The sequence below is a fragment of the Somniosus microcephalus genome, chromosome 20 (genome assembly GCF_052327205.1).
Source record: "Somniosus microcephalus isolate GS21.2 chromosome 20, FLI_Smic_1.0, whole genome shotgun sequence".
Classification (NCBI taxonomy): domain Eukaryota; kingdom Metazoa; phylum Chordata; class Chondrichthyes; order Squaliformes; family Somniosidae; genus Somniosus; species Somniosus microcephalus.
Genome location: NC_141006.1, coordinates 62,848,774 through 62,871,109, shown reverse-complemented (window position 1 = coordinate 62,871,109; position 22,336 = coordinate 62,848,774). Strand labels below are relative to the sequence as shown.

Here is a 22,336-nt window from a genome sequence, read left to right as displayed (position 1 = left end):
TCAACCACTAAAACACAGACTATCCTGGTCATTATCACATTGCTGTGCGCAAATTCGCTACCACATTTCCTACATTATTACACTTCAAAAGTACTTTGAATCCAACCCAGATTGATGGAATAAAACTCTTCTCTCTTATTGTTTGCACCAATGGTCCCACAGGAAATGAGCCCACTGCACCAAACTACCCACGACTTGACACTTAATGGCAACCTCACTCAGGCTAGAAGAGCAGTTGGAACGGGGAGCGCATAAATTCACACGGATGCAATGGGGTGCTCTTCTAAATTTAGTGTTGTGCTATACTTGAGCTGAGAACTCGACATTAAAACAGAAAAACTCTAGCCTTCTCCATCACTGACCTCTCTCACCGTCTCTTTCTTTCTTTCCTTTTATTGCTCTGTAATGAGCTAAGCATTAAAGTAACATTTGTAGTAGGGCTTCTTTTCAGCAGCACCTCCCAAACCCGTGACCTCTTCCACCTAGAAGGACAAGGGCAGCAGGCGCGTGGGAACACCACCACCTCCAAGTTCCCCTCCAAGTCGCACACCATCTTGACTTGGAAGTATATCGCTGATCCTTCATCGTCGCTGGGTCAAAATCCTGGAACTCCCTCCCTCACAGCACTGTGGGAGTACCTTCACCACACGGACTGCAGCGGTTCAAGGCGGCGGCTCACCACCACCTTCTCAAGGGCAACTAGGGATGGGCAATAAATGCTGGCCTTGCCAGTGACGCCTACATCCCAGAAATGAATTTTAAAAAATTCTCTAGGTTGATTTTTGTTTAAATCACTTAACATTTACCAACCAAATGTAAATGGCAAAACACATACTTAACAGAAATTATCCTGGTCATTGTATACTTAATGGAAACCAATGAAACACAGATTTCCAGGGATGCCCACATCAGTGCTTCCACAGAATAAATACTGTCCAAATCCAACCCAAATCCTGTGCTCAGCAAGCCTCCAGATCCACACTCCTTGCTCCAGCACGAAGATTGGGCACAGCTACTAACAACATAAGAATTCTTTGAAACATAAAAAGGCTATTCTTTCCTGTCTTTCACATTTTGATAAATCAACCCTACCTAGCTGCCTTCACATCATATCGCTCAATTCTTTCTCTCCAGAAACACATGTAATTGTTTCTTTAACCCTTTTATACAATCCACTTCAAATGAACTACCCTGGCAGCAGATGTTCCCGTGTAAATGGAAAGCAATTTCAGCTGAATTTATTTAGTTCCATTCAAAGTGATACAAAACTGAATCCAAATGTCTGTTGTGGTGATCATCACTTCTTGTTGTCATGGTGACAAATAATAATTCAGTTGTGTCAGTTTTTAAACTAGGACGTTGACTATTTCCAGCATCTCCCCTATCCCCACAAGTCTCTCAATCATATCAATTCATGTTCAGGCTTCCAGTCTCTCTGGATTGACCAGTTACCCAAGCTATTTCATTTCGTCATATACCTCTCTCATTACTAAGGGATGATTCGAGATACGAGTACAAATTAATCTCATGTTCCAGCTGCCTACGCCGTCTGAGAATTTAAACTCAAAACGCCAATTACTAAGTTTGGCATTTGGCAATGTTCAGTCTCTTTCCTATGGTCTTATTTCTTTGTGCAATACGTATGCAGCACCCGGAGTTAGCAGGCAGAAAGCAGATGAAGATATGATGATATTACAGAGCACCATCATCATGCTTGTCTGTTTACTGACCCACAAGTAGCTGGTGACAGTTAAAAAGACATCTGATCCCCCAATGGCTCAGCTGGTGAAGCAGGGAGTAGCTGCACCATCTAGACTAGAAGGTCTAACTTGCTGTTATAGTAAGGGTGACCCCGAGCTTCCGGTCGCCTGTCATTTCAATTCACCGCTTCACTCCCACTCAGACCTCACCGTCCGCGGCCTCTTGCATTGTTCCACGGAAGCTCAGCGTAAACTCGAGGAACAGCACCTCATCTTCTGATTAGGCACTTTACAGCCCTCTGGACTCAACATCGAGTTCAACAATTTCAGATCATAACCTCGGCCCCGATTATATTTTTAATCCACACTTTTGGTTTGTGCCTTTTCCTTTTTTTCTCTCCCACATGGCAGCTGTCTCACTCTGCCAACGCATTTCACACTTCATCTAGAGCCATCCTTTGTCTCTATCTGTCCCATTATCATCTCGTCTCGCCTTGAATATCTCTTAATGTCTCCTCACCTCTCACAGACCTTCCTTTTTGTTCTTTCATCCCCTCCCCCATTTCCCAGCCCCCAAACTTGCCTTTTAATCTGTTTCATTTCCTGCTTTTTTCTCAGTTCTGACGAAGGGTTTCAACCCGAAACGTTGACTCCGTTTCTCTCTCCACAGATGTTGCCTGGCCTGCTGAGTTTTTCCAGCGTTTTCTGTTGCCGTTAGCTGATCTCAGTTGGAGTGTGAAAATCAAGCGAGGGCAGGATTGTAACTCAAGCTGTAATGCCCTCCAGAGTTGAACCACCTGCCAGCACTCTATCCACACTCACACAAGAATGGCCAGTTGGGCAATGTGCGAGAAAGCAACTGGCACCTGTGGAACTGTATTGCAGGAAAAGTCAGTGGCTTCAGGAAAAATGTTTTAAAAATCAGAGGTTAATTTTCAATTTACCACCGTTGGGGGTTGGGCCCCAGTTATAGAAATCCCAGATTTTCCTTTCCAACCCAACTCGCAATTCCAGTTTTATACTCCAAATTATCCACCCGTGTTTATATTTTAGGGGGGGGGGGGGGGGGGGCCTTTGTTGTAGCAGCTTCTAACGTTGCCTTCAATTTCTGCAATGCCTGATTAACCAAATCGCTGAATATTTCCCCAAAGTTGGAACGTTTCTCTGAAATTTATTACTTGGCATCAGTAGCCAAAAGAGCTATAATATGCAATTAATTTGCACGCGTTCACTTTAGCAAAAAGTAGAAACATCTGCCAAAATCCCAGCAGCTTCACAGGCACCTCATCTCCGCAAAGAAATCAGCCAAAATAAGATGCAGTAACGCAGCAGCTGGCAGGTTATATCAAAAGAATAGGCAGCTATTCACAGAGTGCATTCACAGTGGGCTACTTCTCAGTTGAGAATCCGCTGCTCTTTGCTTAAGGCGGCAGAGTAATTTGCTAAGATTGTAGCAGAAATTTTAAAAACTGGGCCACGAGAAAATGTGGTCAGTGTGTGAAATAATCCCTTCTATTTTGATTGGGACTATTGCAGTCTTCGGATACAGTGCAGTATCGGTCCTGAATCTTATCATTCATGAAGAAATGACTCAAAGTAACACTGGGCGGCCAGCTGGTGGCGCCGTCCAAGGAGTATAAATACTCGGGCGTGGGCCCAGCTTGCTCAGGACGTTTTTGTAACCAGGAGCTGGTGATGTAACGAGAATCTCATGGTTGTGGAAACAATTGATTAAAACCTTGTTTTATACTCAAACCAAGTGCTCAGTAGTCTTTTTACATCAGTATCAGTCTGCATAATCCCTATTATCAGTATTATAAAGATTAATCACATGTTACAGGAAGGACATGTACTCCTTCTGGCCAGGATCCCGTTGGGTTTGTTCCAAAACCATTTAAAGGGCAAAGTCCTCATGAAAAAAATATTTGATGGCTCTCTGATGGCCTAGTGAGTAAATGCACTACTGGGTATGGCACTAAGCCAACCACCCAGAAGTTCCCAATCTTTGTTGAGTTAGCTGTTGGAGTGCTATAACTGGTGACTGCATTGGAGAGCCGTGGTTTGTTTGGGGGTTGGGGGGGGGGGGGGGGGGGGGGGGGGCGGGGGAGGAAAGGAGGAGAACAGCCATAGTTCCTTCTCCTGGTCACTATGCAGCAACTCCTGCCGTATGGGCCAAGGTGTGATTCTCTCCAGGGTCAAATAGCCTGCCGATAACTCACTGTTGCGATTGCTAAATGAATAACAGCCACTTCAATGAGGTGCTGCGGGGTGCAAATTGCCAATATCCCAGCAAAAGTCAGTACCCTTTATGATAGGCACGTCGAGAAGGGGAGAAAATTGGGATGGGGATTTTTGCAGCAGAACACAATACCAGCTCCACATAGTTAGCTTACTTATGGCACTGAATTCAATTCTCCTCTTCTCTTCCACCCTGAATTTTGCCAACCATGGGATGAGAACCCAAGGAAAAATAACAGAGTTCAGTGCCATGAGTACATGGGATACTGATATTACACTACACTTGAAGATGTGTTCCAAATGGTTAATGTGGCGAGTACAGCATTTTACACAGAAGGCTTTTGGCACCACTATACATGTATGAGAACATTTAATTAAGCGGCACAACAGCTTGAAAATAGTTTTTTTTTGAAGCTACAAAAATTACATTAAATAAGTAACAGATGAGCAAGCATCAAGGAGGGACAGATGAGACATGGCTTGTTGATTCCAATGCAAATGACATGAGTTTGTCATGACAAGTCAGACGAGTGGAAAGACAAACAGATCAGCATCGGTAAAAATCAACAATGTGGCAAGACGACAAGGAACTGAAGTGGTGAGTGAGAGCAGCAACCTACGGGAAACTGGGTCATTGCCACCGATGAGGAAGACCAATGTGTAGATAAACAGCAGCACGGAGAGAATCTCATGAGACACAGATTCACAGAGAAGAAAACAAAAAAAAAAGGAAGCAACAGTTGGAACAGGAGGCTCCAAAGCTGCTGAGAAAACTGTGAAATAAATATTTTTGCACCAGTATGTACAAAATTGAGAATAAACAAATTAGACCAGAACTCAGAATAATATGAATGAGAGAACTGACACTTAATTGCGTAATTGCCTGAGCTACCCTTCTTGTAAACCGAGAAAATATCAACTGAGGATGAATTTCCTACACTTAGAATTTGATCGATTCTCCTGATGAAACAGAACGAACACAATCTAAAAGCAGATTTTACTAAATAACAATGCAACAGCAAAAAGGAACAAAATTTATCATTTAAAAAACTCCACTGAACAAAAAGAGACAGCATTAAATGAGAAAGCCATCAGTAAAGAAAAGCAGCCACCTTCCAGGACTCAAGTTGATATTAAATTAAAAAGGAACCAACAATTCAATCATGTCAATTCAGAGGGGTTTAAAATGATGAAAGGATGTAGATAGATAGAAACAGTGGTTGGGTGACTTAGAACAAGTGGGCACAAGATTAAATGTAAGGAGAGTGTGGGGAACTTTTACTAGATAGATGGTTACGAGGCTGTAGAATCCAGAGTTAGTGATTGAAGCAGAGACCTTATCAACATTTAATAATAGGATAGAAAGGTGTTGGAAAGAAAGGGGATAAAGGGATATAGGAACAGGACAGGCACATGGGATTAGGACTATTGTGCCAAATGGTCTGTTTCTGTGTTCTAATTTCTATGTACTTCAAATAGAGACTGCTTTATGCTATGGGTGTGAGAGAGAGAGAGAGAGAATTAAGTAATTGGAGGTGAATTTAATTAAGCTTTTCCTCTATCTAAACTCCAATCTACACTTCAATTGTTTATCATACATTTATTACTCCGTCAACTTCCCAGGAGCAGCGAGTCATTTCAGTGGCTAAATTTTTTAAATGTGCAGCACATGGGTTCTATTTTAATAAGCACGCAAATTGCCTCAAGTCGATGTATCTTATTAAAACTCAATATGGCATACTAAACAGATCAAGGTCCAGGAATAGAACTTGAGATTCAGAATCGAGACACTACTGAAGCAGATTTAATTATAGCATTGCTATTTAGTTTTGCTCCCCAATAAAAACAAAGTTTATCTTTTCTTTAAGCAGAGGTTTTGTGTCTGCTGTCTCCCAGTTGTGACTGTCGGCCTTTTGCATTGCCCTTACATTATGTAGCTGTTATTGAACACTGCGAGTGGCATCCATCATATAATTGATCAGTAGATAAAAGTACTCAGAATTCAGGAGCAGGTGACTGTTGTGAACAGTCTGATTAATTATAAGATTTGAGTAATGGAAAATGTTCTCCCCTTTTGCACAGATGCATCACAAGCAGTTTAGGAAGCGGGAGGAATGGTACAGCAGATGTAATGTCAACCCAGGAGGTCCACATAAATAAGTAGAGAACAGGCTCCTCCCCAGTAAAGTTTTTTGGGACATTTTTCAACCTTCATATATAGTTATTCGATAGTGGAAAAAAGATATGGCAAAAAGAATTGGAGGACTATGAGCTAGTAATAAAAGCTACATAAGTTCAGTGCTCGTTTAAGGTTCTGGTGATGGGTGCTGGAGGGAGATGGCAGAAAAGCATACTTAGATACAGTTTTAATCCAAGGTTACATCAAATTTCTGTAGAATATGCAGATTCAGTCAGTTTGAAAAAAAGTCCCCAAGACCATTTGCAAACAGAATGCCACACATTAGCGAATATTCTGCTCATGAACACCGTATAACCAGCCACATGATGTGAAATCAATTCACTTAATTCATGTTGGTGCAAAAAAAAGAGCAGTTTATTTTCAAAATTTTAAAAAGGAAAGTTTAAATCAAAATGTTGGGTACCATACAAGCAAAATTACAATAGCAACAATGGGATTTTAAAAACACACTTGTTGTAAAATCAGGCTTCAAGAGCAAATTAAGCAAAAATGTATTAAGCAAATATATTTTTATTTAACATACAGTAAAACTTGCCCAAGATTTCTGCAAAAGAAGCATTGTAGAATAGATGCGGATCATTTTTGTTTAATAATACAATAAAAATCATACAGAATTCAATCTGGTTATTACACAGAATATGGACAGTGAACCCAGCAAATCTTCTATTTTTCCCCATCAATTTCAATTTTCCAATCATTCCAATGACACACCCTACAAATTTAACTTAAATTTGATTTTACTTACCAATTGGACATAGCAAGGTAATGATTCTAGTATTTGCTTTTTCCTAGGTTAAAAGTATGAATAATATTTTTAGCTTCATCAATTGAAAACCATGTTAAATAAAGGCTGTTTCTTGCAGTCCACACCAAGCAGACTTTTAATATTTGAGCTGGTTCTGAACTCCGCTACCAAAGATAAAAAGCTAGGATCTGAGCCAATGCAACAGTCTCCCTCAAACTCCTCCAAGATTGCAGCATAGTCAAGGTCGATGACTTCTAAAAATACTGCACTTTCATGTGTAGCAGCAGATCCATCACAAATCAGCAGCCAAGAATTTCTTTTCACAAAGAAGAACATTTTATTGCAAATTGAGTTTAATAAAACCCATGTTTGCTGCTCAAAATCTGATAGGATTTCATAGACATCATTTTGTCAGTCACGATCACAAATTAGAGGTTTAATTGCTGATTTTCTACTGGGGGAGGAGGGGGGATAATGCTTAATGTTTGCAATTATACACAGCGTCATGTCCAAATTAGTAGCAAATAAACCCAAAGTACATTCAATGGCCAAAATCCAATTTTAAGCGGAGCTCAAACCCGTGCAAAATTCTATCATTTGTTGGCTAATTCCACTCAAAAAAGGGTTTAAAATCCAAATATAACTTCAATGATATGTTGTTATTTCAATGTTACCACATTTGTGTTACTCTCTTGGCTTTCAAGGAACAATGGCACCGATTAACCCATGAGACAATTAGGCTCCTCATTACTTGTTCAACTCATAACACAAGAATGAGAAGTGGCCAATTAGCCCAGCCAAGCTCATCTCACTCATACACTAACTCCCATATGATTTACTTTGAATGTTCCGAATGTATTTGCCTCCATTACCCACCAGTACTGCAGGTATCTATTCAGACATTGAGGTTTTCGATGCTGGCTTTCAATATGTACTGAATCTTGTTAAGTGTTTGGGGACAGGCAATAAATGCTGGCCTCGCCAGCAACGCCCACATCACGTGAATGGAAAAAAAATGGCGTGCTAATAGCGAAGCTCAGATCCCAGGATGCTTAGTTTCGGCGGATGTATGAAGCCAAAACCGTCAGCTTTAAGGACCACAGCTTTGGCACTGCACAGCAGAGAAAGCTGGCAAAGGCCAAGTTTAAAATTCAGAATTTGGCTACAGGGTATCAGAATATGATTTCACTTCTGTAAGGATATCCCAGTACAAGGTTGTTGGTGGCTTGTAAACTGGACTAGAGATTTAGTGATATATACTGTCAGTTCCCAAAAATATCTCCTTCAGTCATTTTTTTGTTGTTGCAGGAAATTAGATTCTAGGTGAATAAAAGACTATTCAGAAATTGTACTTCGTATCGCTGCATGCCATTTGTGTTTTGCAACAGTACAGTATAATTCTGTGAAATGAGAGAAATGCTTACTTGCAAGTTCAACATGTTCCGAGCAGCCAAAACACCTTCTAGAGTTTATAAATAGTTGATGATTTCTCCATCAACTGATAACACTGTAATTGTATGACTCTTAATATGTTATCATAAGAAGCAAGACTATAATTTATTTCAGCATCAAGCATTTTTGAACAAGATTATTAATATGTACAGTTCTCCACTATAATCCAGTTTATTCTTTTATCTCCAACTCTCCCACTTTGCCTGCAACATCAGCAGTGCCAGACAGGAGAAAGCAAAACGGGGGTTGCTCGCTGTTCCTTGGCTGCAGTCAAAACCAGTTGTGTGTGATCGGCCCACACACAGTGCATTTGCAAACTGGGTTTGACGGATACATTTTGTAGCTTCTGCTCCCTCACCTCTAACATCCTGTCACTGTGCGATACCCCATCTAGTGAGAGAACGAAGAAGAAGTGACAAAATTTGTAGGTGGATTGAAGGGACATGCTGCCCTCGAACCAGCAGCCATCACACTCGCACGCCGTCACCTACGCTATCTATTGCAGCAAGCAGCCTTTCTGGAAACGGCTGCACAGCTTGGATAATTTTGTCTTATAGAAATCGTAGAATTTAAGCACAGGAGGTGGTCATTTGGCTCATCGTGTTGTGTCAACTCTCTGAAAGAGGTATCCTCTTGGTCCCTACTCCTCTGCCTTTTCCTCACTTATTTTTTTCTTCAAATATTTATCAGCTTCCTTTTTGAAAAGCTATTATGGATTAAGTTTCCACCACTGTAGGGCATGGCATGTCCCAACAGCCCTCCGAGTAAAAACATTTCTCCTAGCTGTAGTGTATGTGCCTTTAAGAGCCCCATATGTGCTGTAATGCCGGTAATGGCCACTCGGGCTATATAAGCCTGTATATTGTGTTATATCCGTTAGTACCCCTCCAGACTTTGCTTAGTAAACACCTATGAACCAACTCCTGTCTTCAGCGTCTCTATCAACACACGGACACTACAGTGGCGACGTGGAAACGGACTTACCTACAATTCGGCAGCACCTCAAGGACATCGATTCCTCTGGCGTCCAGAAGAATCAAGAAGTAAAAGAAGCTGTTGTTTCACCAGCTGGCCAAGCTGGTGGCAGGTACTGCGGTAATCCTTCCTGGGCGTCAGGCTGGGGCTCCAGCGGCTGGCTCTACAGCTGGGCCAAGCAGCGAAAGCGGAGGCAAGCAGTAACAGACGGGGAGGGAGCACTCGGGAGACGGCCGCGGCTGCAAGCAGGTCGGCGTTCAGACCTAGAGAGAGAGTCCGGCGGGAACGAATCTCCAACTGTAAATAAATAAATAAAAGAAGAACGGAAACCGCGGGAAACAGCGTTGTCATCGGCAGCAGCGGCGGGAAAGCGCGGGAAGCGCCATATCTTTTCTAAGATGCCTAATTCTAGCAATATTGATGCTTTTGATAACGAGAGAGGGGATTGGACCACATATGTGGAAAGAGTGGAGGTATATTGCACCGCAAATGGAATAGAAGATGAGTAAAAAGCTTCAGTACTTCTGGATCTAATGGGCGCAAAGACATACAAGCTGTTACGAAACTTAATCACTCCAGCCGAACCGATGGACAAGAATTTTAAGGAGATTGTTGATACCCTACACTGCCAATTCGAGGCAGGACTGGCAGATTCTCTGCGAGACAAAGTCGTCTGCGGTCCCCTAAGTGTAGAAACACAAAAAAGGCTATTTTCTGAGAAAGATTTAACACTGGACAAGGCTTTCAGTGCAAGAGGAGCTGCAGAGATACAGCAAAGGCCACAGGACTTCGGCACCCATGAAATGACACGGGGTTGAGAGATGTTATCGCTGCGGCAGATCCACCCATGACCAGAGGGACTGCTGGTTCAAGGACAAAGCATGCAGGCAATGCGGAAAGATGGGACACATTACACGTGTGCGCCGATCTGGAAATAAAAAGTCCACTAACAGGAAAAGAATCAATAAGGAAAAGCACAGAAAGGTACAAATGATGACGGACAGTAGCTCCGAAGACCAGAAGAGGGATAGCGACTCCGGGAACAAGAGACTAAGCTCTCTCAAATTACATAATGTAATTGCCAAAGAAGATTACCAGACCATTTGGGTTACCCTCACAATAGCAGGGTGCCCAGTTAAAATGGAGCTAGATACAGGATCAGCTCTGACCGTCATAAATCGACGGGATTACGAGCGGCTATTTCCGCATATACCTTTAAAAGACACATCCATTATCTTGAAAACATATACGGGGCAGAAAGTATACCCCAAAGGAAAAATAAGGGTGCCTGTTGTATACAACGGCAAGGAAATACAGAAGTTGTATTTATACATTCTACAAGATGGTGGTCCACCGCTGTTGGGACGTGAATGGATCAGGAAAATACGTTTAGACTGGCACTCCTTTCAGGCACTGACGGTGACCAGTAAGGAAAAAAATGATGATGACGTCATACCTGAACGATTAAAAGACATCTTGGCCAACGCCAAGGAAGTGTTTCAAGAGAAACTAGGAACCTTGATGTGTGGATCCAGAGTGGTGATTCCACCCAAACTCCAAGATAAAATGCTAAAGGAGCTTCACGAGGGGCATCTGGGTGGAGTTTGTATGGTGGCCAGGTATCGATGGAGACATCGAAGAAATGACCAAGAGCTGCCTAGGATGCCAGAGGTCCAAAACGCTCCACCACAAGCCCCTCTACATCCATGGGAGTGGCCCTCATCTCCCTGGCAAAGGGTACACATCGACTTTGCTGGTCCATTTATGGACTCAATGTTCTTAATTGCGGTTGATGCACACTCCAAGTGGCCGGAGGTAATAAAGATGTCCTCCACCACCACGGAAAAAACCATCACAGTATTAAGGACCATATTTGCCAGGAGTGGGCTGCCGGAACGGATATGTTCTGACAATGGACCGCAATTTGTGTCCGAAGAATTCAGAAAGTTCTTAAAAAACAATGGGGTTAAGCACTACACGTCCGCCCCATACCATCCCGCCACCAATGGATTGGCTGAAAGGTTTGTCCAGACCTTCAAGGCGGCCGTAAAGGCCATGGGTAATGAAGACATAAAACTTCAGCACAAGGTGGATAACTTCTTATTTGCATACAGGAATGCAACACATATGGTTACCAACCAAACTCCCGCCATGATGTTCTTCAATAGAAACCGAAGATGCCGGCTGGATTTGGTCAAGCCCAACATCAGAAGGGACGTGGAGAACCGGCAGTTTCAAGGCATGAATGAAAGGCCAACTAGAACCTTCCAGATAGGTCAACAAGTTTTGGCCCGGGACTACCGTACCGAGAAATGGCAGCCTGGAACTATCTGCACACGACTAGGACCACTGATGTATACCGTGGACATCGGAGAAAGCATAAGGCGCCATGCTGACCAAATCATAGAGTCATCCGAAAAGGGACAACCTACACCACAACTCTATATGCCGAACGATGAAGTAGAGATACCCATATCTACCTCCGATCCGGTGATACTGGAAACCGATGAACCCGACACTGGCATTCAAGCCGAATCAGCCTTGCCAAAAGAACCTACTACACCACCAGAAACTACTACACCACCGAAGCGTTATCCGGACCGAGTCAGGAAGCCTCCAGAGAGACTGACTTATAATTAATTAACTACAGAAATGTATATTATTTTGCATATAACATGTAATTAATAATTACTTAAAATATGATGTACTGGTTAGCTAAAAGTGGAGGAATTGTAGTGTATGTGCCTTTAAGAGCCCCAGGTGTGCTGTAATGCCGGTAATGGCCACTCGGGCTATATAAGCCTGTATATTGTGTGTTATATCCGTTAGTACCCCTCCAGACTTTGCTTAGTAAACACCTATGAACCAACTCCTGTCTTCAGTGTCTCTATCAACACACGGACACTACACTAGCCTTTCCCTTTATTCTTTTAGTGATGATCTCAAATTTATGCCATCTCGTTACCAACCAATGGAAATTGAGTTTTTTCCCTCCCCAATTTACCTTAAAAAAAACCCTCAATTTTTAACACCTAACCAGATTGCCTCTTAACCTTCTCTGCATGAACGAAAAGAACCCACATTCCTCTAGTCTCTTCTAACCAAAGTCTCATATCCCTGGTATCATCTTGGTGAATCTCTTCTGCATCCTCTACATGGTCTTTGCACCTTCCCTAAAATAGTGCACACAATATTCAAACTGCAATCTAACTAATGATTTGTATATTTGTTTTCTATCCTCCCCTCTGTCTTTATATTTTCTCCTTCCCCACACTATGTGCCAATCCCTCTTTGGTGGGATGATTAGAATGCCTTTGCGCCAATGCACAACAGTTTTGGATGCGTGTTAATGCAAAAGTGGACAACTCAGCAGGCAATTTGACTGCTGACTGCACTAATCTCACTATCTGCACACCGCACCTGCTGCAGTATAGCTGCAGTCCAGTGCATATCCAAGTTTCAAATTGCATGAATCTTTTTACTGTTAGGACTAAACCCACACTCCAGTCAGCTGTCTCCCAGCAAGTAGCACTCTGACTTGCAATGTGTAATGTATACCTGTCGTACAACGGTGCACCCGAGACTGCAGTAAGGTGAGCAGTTCTCAGGCCTCAGCCAATGGTAGTCATCAGCTGTTAGCCACCACCTTGCTTTTCTGGTCCTGTCCAGCCGTCAGATGTAGCTGCATGCTGCCCCAGGTCAGTTGGGAGAATACAGCATTGCTGGAGTGAAGTACTGAAGAGTTGATCAGATAACGTCATCAATGTGAAATACAGGCCCAGAAATTCGGGTCTCCACGGGCGAGTACGCGCAGTGTACTCACCCGTAGGCCCAACGGAAGTGTCGGTTTTGTGCCTGCACTGCGCATGCGCGGGAAACGGAACTTCCGTTCCCTTAAAGGAAGGGGTTCAGAGGTCGAACACGTACACCGGAGAGACAGCGTGTGCGTATGGAACTTACGTTTTTTTTTAAGGGTTCTCCGGGAGGCTAAGTCTCCAGAAGTTATACATGTAAAAAACAAGCACAAGGCCTGCTTTTAACAAGGTAAGTGGTGAATTAATTAAAATTAAAACATTTTTTCCCACAAGTTTATTATTTTTAAATACTTTAAAGAAAAGTTTATTTTAGCCCCGTTAGAAAATGTAATAATTTTTTCAAAAATTTAAATTGTCTAAAATAGTTATTTTATGTAACTTATAATTATTTTAAAAATGTGATTTAAAAACATTTTTTTTGAAGTTTTAGTGATGTTTTGGGGCTTATAGTATTTATAGTTTTGAAAGCTCTTCCTGTCAATTTTATGAATGGGCATTTCCCTGCTACCATTGGCTCTCCATGGCCCACGTGATCCCAGGGGACGCATCGAACTAACTGCGCCCCTGGGATATGCAAGCACTGCGCGGCGGCAGTTGGAGGAGGCCCAGGATCGGAATCCCACGCGGGCCCGCAGCTCAACAGCCGGTGCGTAATGTAAGTGCAGGTCAGAGGCTTGCACCCGCAGGAAGCCCCCGACCCGAATTTCTGGGCCAATAACTCAATTCAGTATGTCACAACTTGCCATCTCAAGTTTGAAAGTACAGTATTTAGTCAATCTAAAATTTAGTCATTGAACCCTTATTTTCAAACAAACAGTGATCACATTTATTTTCTGCCTTTAACTTAGAGAAATTGTCAATAATTCTAAAGCATTGGGTTATTTTAGTTTTCTTCCTGCAAGTGTCTGACTTGAGAGAAAAGAACATTCCTCAAGGCCAGTCAATAGAAATACAAAATCGAGAGAGATGTATAAATGGGCTGCCAATTCGCTACCACATGTTTTACACTATTGCACAAAGCCAAAATTATCCTCCTGCGCTCCCCCCTGCAAGAATCAAGTTTGAGTTACTAGATTACGGGGAACACTACTAACAGTTCAGGACATTAAGGATGACTTTCGGAGGTGAAAGGAATGGCACAAATAGCATGATAGCAAAATACTGCAGATGCTGGAAATCCAAAATAACAGAAAATGCTGGAAAAACTCAGCAGGCCAGGCAACATCCGTGGAGAGAAAATAGAGTCAACGTTTCGGATGAAAACACCTTTGTCAAGACTAAAGAAGCACAGGAAATGAAATAGATTAAGAGGCCAGGCTGGGAGAGAACAAAAGAGAAGAGACATTAAGGAGGTATTCAAAATGAGGCGAGATGGTGATGGGACTACTGGAGACAAAAGACAGCTCTAGATTAGGTGTGAAATGCGCTGGCAGAATGGGAAACAACTGCCATGTGGGAGAGAAAAAAAAAGGGGGGGGGGGCGGGGGGAGGCCAAAACAAAGGTGTGGATAAAAAATAAGTAAAAATGTAATAGGGGCCAAGGTTATGATCTGAAATTGTTGAACTCTATATTGAGTCCAGAAGGCTGTAAAGTGCCTAATCGAAAGATGAGGTGCTGTTCCTCGAGTTTACGGTGAGCTTCCGTGGAACAATGCAAGAGGCCGAGGACGGTAAGGTCCGAGTGGGAATGGGCCGGTGAATTAAAATGACAGGCGACCGGAAGCTCGGGGTCACCCTTACAGACTGAACAGAGGTGTTCTGCAAAGCGGTCACCCAATCTGCATTTGGTCTCCCCAATGTAGAGGAGACCACATCGCGAGCAGCGAATACAGTATACTAGATTGCAAGAAGTACAAGTAAATCGCTGTTTCACCTGGAAGGGGTGTTTGGGGCCCTGGACAGTGGGAAGGGGGCACAAATAGCAGCTCTATTCAAAATCTGAAAAATCTAAAACCAATCAAGGTCCAGACAAGTCAGGAAAAATCAAGTGTTCTGCCTATTCCTCAACGGTTTGGGTTTTGGTAGCCCCTCCTTGAAGAAAAAGAAAAATCACACACTGCTCTGTTCCTCATTTTATGCATTCACTGTGAAACAGTGCTGTTAGCAATTAACATAACAGAACAGTCAGATCTCCACGGTGTCTAGCTGTGAGCTTCTCATGTCAGCAAGTGGAAGAGAAGAAATGCTGCTTGCTTATCGAATTCCACCGTGCAAAAAAATAGGTGAATCAAGCATTCACATTCCAATTTCAGTCAGTTAATCAGCTCAGATTTCATGGATGCATTATCAGGCTTATTAGTTGTTTGCAATATAAACATTTACTAACAAATTAAACCAATGAAAGGAATCTGTCCTTCATTTGCCTATCCTGCCAGCTGAGTGCTCACTCCGTATAAAACCCTTTGAATAAAACAAGCTTTAAACATTTTTTTTTTTTTTTTTTTTTTTTTTTTAAATGTAGATAAATATTAAATCCATCATTCCAAGACTCTTGGCAAACAGTTATGAAAAAAACAGATCCTGTCTTTACTTGAATCCAAAGATTTTTGTTCATCAAACCATACCGGAAAAGAAAATCTCAGTTTGCCATGTCTGTAACCTATATTTATTTTAAACAAATCAAACTACATAGTGAGCCCAAGCTTGAGTAGGGTACTTTTTTCCACTTTGCATTCCAGTATCAGATGTCACAAATTTCCAAATTATTTTTCCCTCATTGCATCTCAAACCCTACTAGAGCATAGTACTCCTTTATCCACAGTTCAACATTTCCATTTACTCTCAAGCTCCAGGCCAATCACACAATAGTTATGTGCTGCAAGCCTCACGCTCACAGAAAGTTAAGTTGCAACTCATTTGGTTTCCGACGCTTAAAAAGTTATTACAAAAAAGGAGTCATTCAATGCCTGTGCTGCATGCCAAAATAAACACCGCTGTGTTAGAACACTTGACAAACACTAACTCAAAAATTATTACTTTTAGTGCCTTTGACTGTAGCTCTCACTTACACAAATAGCTAATGCCACTAAATCCATTGACAGGATAGGCACACCAACGTCAGTGTTCTCGCTCAGGCCAACATCCCCAGCATCGAAGCTTTGACCACTCGATCAGCTCCGATGGACGGGCCACATCGTCTGCATGCCCGATACGAGACTCCCAAAACTAGCGCTCAACTCGGAGCTCCGACGCGGCAAGAGAGCCCCAGGTGAGCAGAGGAAACGCTTCAAGGATACCCTCAAAGCCACCTTGAAAGTGCAACATCCCCACCGATACCTGGGAATCCCTGGCCCAAGACCGTACAAAGTGGAAGCGAAGCATCCGGGAAGGCACCGAACACAGAGTCTCTTCACCGGGAGCAGGCGGAAGCCAAGCGCAGGCAGCGCAAGTCAACCCAAGCACCCCACCCACCCGCCCCTTCAACCACAGTCTGCCCCACCTGTGACAGAGACTGTAGGTCCCGCATTGGACTGTCACCCGAGAACTCATTTGTAGTGTGGAAGTCATCCTCAGTTCCGAGGGACTGCCTAAAAAGTAGTTCACCAGGGACAGTGCCGTTTCTTCATGCTTTAAAAAAGGTAGGAAGCGACTTGGGAAAATAGCAGGATAGATAGCTGGTTAAAGTTTTCATAAGAAGATTAAGTTTCAAATTCTTCAGACTTGGTGAAAACCGGAATATCCATTTTAAAAAACTGTAATAGAATCAAAGGGCAAAGAAATAGATGACTTAAACTGTAACCAATAGCCCTCTGACTACCAGGGAAACATTCTTCTTCTTAGGCAGTCCCTCGGAACAGAGGATGACTTGCTTCCACATTAAAAATGAGCTCGCAGGTGACTGATGAGTCCAATGCGGGACCTACAGTCTCTGTCACAGGTGGGGCAGATGGTGGTTGAAGGGGCGGGTGGGTGGGGTGCTTGGGTTGATGTGCGCTCCTTGCGCTTGCTCCTGGTGAAGAGACTCGAGGTGTTCTGAGCCTTCCCGGATGCTTCTCCTCCACTTTGTGCGGTCTTGGGCCAGGGATTCCCAGGCGTCGGTGGGGATGTTACACTTTTTCAAGGAGGCTTTGAGGGTGTCCTTGAAGCGTTTCCTCTGCCCACCTGGGGCTCTCTTGCTGTGCCGGAGCTCCGAGTAGAGCGCTTGTTTTGGGAGTCTTGTATCGGGCATGCGGACAATGTGACCCATCCATTGGAGCTGATCGAGCCTGGTCAGAGCTTCGATGCTGGGGATGTTGGCCTGAGCAAGAACACAGACGTTGGTGCGCCTATCCTGCCAATGGATTTGCAGGATCTTGTGGAGGCAGCGTTGGTGGTACCTCTCCAGTGCTTTGAGGTGCCTGCTGTACATGGTCCATGTCTCTGAGGCATACAGCAGGGCGGGTATCACTGTACACCATGAGCTTAGTGCCGGGTTTGAGGTCCCGGTCTTCAAACACTCTCTTCCTCAGGCGACCGAAGGCTGCACTGGCACACTGAAGGCGGTGTTGGACTTAGTCGTTGACGTCTGCCCTTGTTGACAGTAGGCTCCCAAGGTATGGAAATTCATGAACTCATTTCTCTTATCTGGAAAGAGGAGAGCATGCCAGAGGATCTCAGAGATGCCGTAATTGTGACCATCTTCAAGAAAGGTGACAAATTCGATTGCGGTAATTACAGAGGAGTTTCCCTGCTATCTGCCACAGGGAAAGTCATTGCAAGAATCCTCCTCAATCGCCTTCGCCCAGTGGCCGAAGAGCTCCTCCCAGAGTCGCAATGCGGATTCCGCCCACTAAGGGGCACAATGGACATGATTTTCAACGCACGTCAATTACAAGAGAAATGCAAGGAACAGCACCAACCACTGCACATGGCCTTCTTTGATCTCACGAAGGCCTTCAACACTGTCAACCATGAGGGATTATGGAGTGTCCTCCTCAAATTCAGCTGCCCTCAAAAGAAACATTACTCTCTCCTTCACCATCTTGTCTAATCATCATGATCTACTCCCGTGAGCTTTCTTCTATTCCGCCAACAATCCAAATACAATAATCTTTCTCCCCCTGCATTCTCAGTGTTGAAATCAAAACTCATCGCACTACCTTGTACTCTATCTTCCAGGACCTCCAAGCTATAGAGATCCTGGCCTCCCTCAGTCCCCTTCTCCTACAATTGAGAGAGTTTTAAAATCCATGTTTGACATTATCCAACACCTACTTCTTGATCTACCAAATTTTCCTTTTACCACGGTGGTGTACTGGACTAGGACCTTCATCTAGGTTTCTCAATAAAAAGGTTTACAAAACCTGGGAAATGCCTACAACAACAAATATTTATATAGTGCCTTTAACATAGTAAAACGTCCCAAGGTGCTTCACAGGAGTATTACAAGACAAAAAATTTAACACTGAGCCACATTAGGAGAAATTAGGGCAGGTGACCAAAAGCTTGGTCAAACAGGTAGGTTTTAAGGAGCGTTTTAAAGGAGGAAAGAGGTGTAGAGAAGCGGAGAGGTTTAGGCAGGGAATTCCAGAGCTTGGGGCCCAGGCAACAGAAGGCACAGTCACCAATGGTTGAGCGATTATAATCAGGGATGCTCAAGAGGGCAGAATTAGAGGAGCGCAGATATCTCGGGGGGTGTTGTGGGACTGAAGGAGATTACAGAGATAGGAAGGGGTGAGGCCATGGAGGGATTTGAAAACAAGGATGAGAATTTTGAAATGGAGGCGTTGCTCAAGCGGGAACCAATGTAGGTCAGCGAGCACAGGGGCGATCGGCAAACGGGACTTGGTGCGAGTTAGGACACGGGCAGCCACATTTTGGATGACCTCAAGTTTACGTAGGGTGGAATGTGGGAGGTCAGCCAGGAGTGCGTTGGAAGAGTCAAGTCTAGAGGTAACAAAGGCATGGATGAGGGTTTCAGCAGCGGATGAGCTGAGGCAAGGGCGGAGACGGGCGGTATGATGGAGGTGGAAATAGGTGGTCTTAATTATGCTGTGCATGTGGTCGGAAGCTCATTTCAGGGTCAAATATGACACCAAGGTTGCGAACAGTGTGGTTCAGCCTCAGACAAATGTTAGGGAGAGGGATGGAGTCAATGGCTAGGGAACAGAGTTTGTGGCAGGGACCGAAAGCAATGGCTTCGCTCTTCCCAATATTTAATTGAAGAAAATTTCTGCTCCTCCAGAACTGGATGTCCAGTCTGACAACTTAGAGACTGTGGAGGGGGTCGAGAGAAGTGGTAGTGAGGTAGAGCTGGGTGTCGTCAGCGTACATGTGGAAACTGATGTTGTGTTTTCGGATGATGTCGCCAAGGGGCAACATGTGGATGTGAAATAGGAGGGGGCCAAGGATAGATCCTTGAGGGACACCAGAGGTAACGATGCAGGAGCGGGAAGAGAAGACATTGCAGGTGATTCTCTGGCTACGATCTGCAATGTAAGTACTACTCCACTGTTAGAAGGGGTGGAGTGAAGCTGGATACAAATGATCCAAAGTGATCCATGAATCTAATGCAATCTAGAGTTGCTCCCTTGTTGAATCATGTTTTCTAGAAATCTGGGGGTTGGCATTTAATTCAGAACATTCACTGAACAGCCAGTGATTTGACCACGAGTACTTGGAGAAATTTTCCAGTTATTGATTTTTAAAGCAACTATTGCACAGGACGAGCTGTGATGTAGTTACTCCATCCAAAGCATTGAATTTTCTACGTTCTAGCCTACATTGTGAGTGGTTCCCAACCGTCTCCTGCATAGCAAGAACAAACTTGCATTTATATAGTGCCTTTAACAAACTTAGGACATCCCCAAGCACCTTACAGCCAAAGAAGTACATTTTGAAATGTAGTCAGTGTTGTAATGTCAAAAAACGGCAATGCCTCAGCTAAGCAGCAGTAACACGTCAGAGTCAGGAGACACTAACCTATAATGCAAGGGCGTGTGAGTGAGTGTATTTTCTTTTTTTTTTATATAAAAAAGTTTCCAGTCTTGTCACACTCAGTCTCCCACTTTTATTGCAGACACAAAACAATCTTCAGAAAGAAAGAAAAGACCAGTCATATCTTGCTGGTTTTTCTGACCTTGGAGAATAACCACAGATTTATAACCATCTGTCAATCTACAGAGCAACAATTAACATGTAACTCGGCTCACGATGTGCCTATATACAGCAATTAAACCCAGTCTTTCGGATGAGACGTTAAACCGAGGCCCCGTCTGCTCTCTCAGGTGGATGTAAAAGATTCCATGACACTATTTCGAAGTGGAGCAGGGGAATTCTCCCGTGTCCTGGCCACTATCCCTCAACCAACATCACTAAAACAGATTATCTGGTCACATTGCGGTTTGTGGGAGCTTGCCGTGTGCAAATTGGCTGCCACGTTTCATACATTACAACAGTGACTGCATTTCAATAAAGTACTTCATTGGCTGTAAAGCACTTTGGGATGTCCTGAGTTCATGGAAGGTGCTATATAAATGCAAGTCTTTCATTCTATGGTCTTAAAGATATATTGTAGGAGTCTACGTACTCCTAACAAAAAATACTGAACTCGGAGAGGTTCAACAGAAAAGGTTTAATCATTGAGACTGCATGTTGAACACAAAAATGGCGTCAGAGACTACACCAAGTCCGACTGCCTTTCATCAGTCCACAGCTTAGACTGCTCCTCCCCCGCTCTGGGCTTAACTATGTTGCAGATCGAGTTTCTTAAAGGTGTGATCCTTCTTAAAGGCACAACGCCTGATTTATAGTCTACGGACCGAAAAGCGGATTGTGTCCTTTCTGTGGTCGGTACGCCACAATATAATACATACATTGAATGGTATAATGTTCCTATTATAAAACAACATACTATCCAACTTACCATGAAGGAAACCAAGATAAATCTGCTGGCTCACTATTATTTTTATTTTTTATTTTTTTTATATAAAGAAGATCATGAGAAACAAATTTACATTTGTGTTTTCAGATGATTTTCCTGTCCTCCCCGAACCCTCAGGTGCATTTGTCCAGCAGGCAATTGCTAGTTGACTTAAGTTTCTTGCTACTGCATCCATCAAGAGAGAAAAATAAAAGGCAGAAAAGGAGAAACAGGAAAAAAAGAGTAGAGGGACAGAAAGAGACAGAGAAACACAGTCATCAACATACTTCAATAATGTCACTGTCGGAAAAATTCCAAATTCTGCTTTCAGGCTTCCAAGCAAAGAAATGAAAATAACTGGACCTTTGAATAGAATGGGTCCATGACGAGTACCTATTGATATTTTTGTGGATTGCTACCTGCAGCGTGTCATTCCTGCTCATTGGAGCCTTGGATACTTATGTAGCCGATTCTGGCAAGCTCTTATTAACAAGGTCTGCCGATATAGACACTCCAGATCCTTAACAGTACCTCAAAATCACCTTTTGATCCAGTTGAAGCTTCTAAGGAAATGACAAGTGGACCACATGAGCCAGAAGGGTGGTACAGGAAACTCTCGTTTAAACGGCACCTAAATATCCGGAATTCTCTATTAACCGGCAAAATTCATACTCCGAAAACAACACCTCAATAACCGGAAATGTTGCCGAGTCCGAGTCTCCCGCGGTGGCCGAGTTAGTCAGTGGAGGTAGTTCTCCAAACTGCCACTACTCGGCTTCTTGGCGCTGTCGGAAGTCCGAACACCTCAATAACAGGAGTCTGACTCTTTGTTTGTTAAGAATAGCCTTGGTAGATAACACTCTCCGTCATCCGGAATTTTTAATCAACCGGCACCATCCTGGTCCCCTCTGTGCTGGATACCAGAAAGTTTCCTGTATACTCATCACTGCTTGTGCTAATTCCGAGTCTGCTTTTTAACCTTTAACAATCAATTATCCAATAAGCTGGACAGATTGGCATTGAACTGCCATTGCTATTTAGTTGCCAGCGTGAGAAAAAAATGTTAAAATGGTACAAAACAATTAGTTCAATCACTGACATAATGAAAGTGCAAGCCCCAGGTGCTTTTTCTTAGGATTTTATAAAAATGAATTGTATGTCAGGTTAGTCAACACATGAGTATACAGCACACAGTGCAAAAAGGTTAATTTCCTCTAATTCACATGCCCAAACATGCCTGGATAATTTGACTGATTCAAGGCGGCAGCTCCGCAGAGAGTCACCTTTCCTATGAAAAAGAGACAAAAAAACTTCTGGTGAAGAAATGCCAGCGGAGCGGGAACAGTTCAGAGGAATTTCTCTGACCAATGT

General features: G+C 43.3%; 1 protein-coding gene across 3 annotated transcripts in view; it reads right to left on the bottom strand.

The window, feature by feature from the left end:
* The window catches only part of LOC147103338 (cAMP-dependent protein kinase inhibitor alpha-like), a 164,881-nt gene that overhangs the window by 94,642 nt on the left and 47,903 nt on the right, over window positions 1-22,336 (bottom strand). The window contains exon 3 of one of the 3 annotated variants that reach the window (XM_085962820.1): window positions 6,884-6,926. The exons of the other annotated variants lie outside the window; for them this stretch is intronic. The gene's annotated coding sequence lies outside the window, so the exon portion shown is untranslated. The remainder of the gene's footprint in view (window positions 1-6,883; window positions 6,927-22,336) is intronic. 3 annotated transcript variants of the gene reach the window in all.